At 46.8% G+C, this 2,500-nt stretch overlaps 1 protein-coding gene across 5 annotated transcripts in view; it reads left to right on the forward strand.

Annotated features, from left to right (window-relative positions):
- Window positions 1-2,500, forward strand: part of LOC121705944 (growth arrest-specific protein 7-like) — a 53,206-nt gene that overhangs the window by 13,971 nt on the left and 36,735 nt on the right. The gene's annotated exons all lie outside the window — the stretch shown is intronic.

Below are 2,500 nucleotides of genomic sequence, written 5' to 3' on the forward strand. Positions count from 1 at the left end.
TAGGCTATGGAAGATTGGTCAAATCTAGCAAGTAGGAAAGTTTAAGTGAATGACGTGAAAGTGAAAGTAAGACATTCAAGGCCAACAAAAGTTAATGTTGCTTTTGATAGTACAAAGACTTACAAAACTGGTGCTCTAGCGATTCTGTTGTCTTTGAAAGGTTCTCATATTGACGCATTGAACTGCAATTTGGATTAACACCTGCTTTTACAAGGTGGAAGTATTTAGGCGCAAAATAGACGTGCGCTTTCAGGAGCAGTCTTTGTACATACCGCGGACTACATAATTAGGCGCTCTTTACTCTTCCCCTCCCATCTTTTTACGCTAAACTCCCACTTTCCCCTGGATCCTCCCATGAATGCATATGCATGACATGAAAAACGCAATCTGCCACTTTCAGCTCTGCCACAGGCAGTTTGCACTTTTACATCATTGCGGCCTGTTTGTATACCTCGCAATGATTTTACACACACATTGGGAAGCAAATACGCCTGAAGTGGGCGCAAAAGCGTTAGTACATCTGGCCCTCAGTTCGGAAGTATGGAGTTCCAAAGTGGGGGCCTTCCCACTTCCCAGCCACATGAATGCACTATACAATCAGGTCAAAATCACATATGTCTCACAGAGAGTATTTTGCAGTATTTTCTCAAATACACATCAATACATACAATACTGTATTGTTATACAAAATACAGTCATTTTCTTCAACCCAATAAAACGCATGCACACACACGGACACACACGGACACACGCACAGACAATTCACCCTGACTTTTACAAGCCCAACTTATCCTCACACTTAAACATACCAGCAGACACACTGATGCAGACACACATGGTAATGGGGGATAGTTTCAAAAGCTTTAACAAAAGCACGCTTGTGTGTGTATGTGTTTGTGTATGTGTTTGTGTTTGTGTATGTGTGTGTGTGTGTGTGTGTGTGTGTGTGTGTGTGTGTGTGTGTGTGTGTGTGCCTGTGTCTGTATGTCTGTGTATCAGTATCTGTGATCCTGATATCCTCATTTGCAGCTTGCATCCAATTATGATCAGGTCTCTCTGGGCTCATCAGTTCATTTACTTGTAACAGCCCCAACCCCCACCCCACACACACAAACAGATGTACACACAAGCACACACCTCACATCTCTTCTTCTCACATGCGCTCTCTATTTCTCTCTCGTTCCATCTCTTGCTCTCTTCCCTGCCTTCTACAAACTGGCCGTCTGTGGAGGGCAGGAGGTAGGAGCGAGGGGGAGTTGGATAAATAAATCTGACTCTCCTTTCTCACTCTCTCACTCTCTCTCTCTGTCTCTCTCTCTCTGTCTCTCTCTCTGTCTCTCTCTCTCTCTCTCTCTCTTGATCTGGCTCTCTTCCTCTGTGTTCCCTTATTCTCTCTCTAACCCTCATTCTCCCCAACGTCCACTCTCTATCTTTCTCCATCTCTCTCTCTCTCTCTCTCTCTCTCTCTCTCTCTCTCTCTCTCTCTGTCTCTGTATCACTCTCTCAGTCCCTCTTTCTTTCCTTCTCTCTATCCCTTCCAGCATCTCCTTCTCTCTCTCTCTCCTCCTCTCTCTATCTCTCTCTCTCTCTTCCTCGCTCCTTCCATGTGTTGTGTGTCAGTGGGACTCATCAGTGGTTCACTGCTTGAGGAGATGCCTGCTCTGCTGCAGCTGTAGAATACCTCACTTCCTCTCTCTCTCTCTCTCTCTCTCTCTCTCTCTCTCTCTCTCTCTCTCTCTCTCTCTCTCTCTCTCTCTCTCTCTCTCTTCCTCCATACATCTGCCTCTGTGTATCTCTGTAGTTATCTTTCTGTCCTCCTGACATGATGAGGTGTCAACTTAAATTTGGATCATCTGTAAATATTGTCCTAATGGAATATCATACAAATACAGCTGGGCTTGGAATTAATATATTCTCACTCTCTCCTTAATCACCCTCTCCCTCTCCCTCTCTCTTTCCATCTCTTATTCTCTACATCTCCCTCTCCCTCTCTCTTTCCATCTCTTATTCTCTACATCTCCCCCTCCCTCTGTCATCTTTCTCAACCGCTATATCACCCTACCCCCCCTCTTTCTCTGATTTTCTATATCTGTCTCTTTCAACTCTATCATCTGTATCATTCTCTCTACCCCCCCCTCTCTCTCTCTTTGATTGTCTAAATCTGCCTCTATATATCATAATATCATCTCTCCCTCTCTTTCTCGCCCTCTTGTTCCCCGTCTCTCTCTCTCTCCCCAGTCATCCACCCCTGAGGCAGGACCGCTGCGCTTAAACCAGGAGCTCCCCCTACTACCCCCCTCCCCCCCAAACACACACACACACACACACACACACACACACACTCCTCTCCACTCGTCACGCTCCCTCAGCCGCGACCGCCCCCCCTTCCTCGCCCTCCCCCCCTCCCCCCAGCCATCACCACCACCAACATCCACACACTCCACTCACCACGGCAACAGAGGCAGCCAGATTCAAAAGCGCACGCAGAGCTTCAGCAGCC

This window comes from Alosa sapidissima, chromosome 3, assembly GCF_018492685.1.
Source record: "Alosa sapidissima isolate fAloSap1 chromosome 3, fAloSap1.pri, whole genome shotgun sequence".
Taxonomy (NCBI): Eukaryota; Metazoa; Chordata; class Actinopteri; order Clupeiformes; family Clupeidae; genus Alosa; species Alosa sapidissima.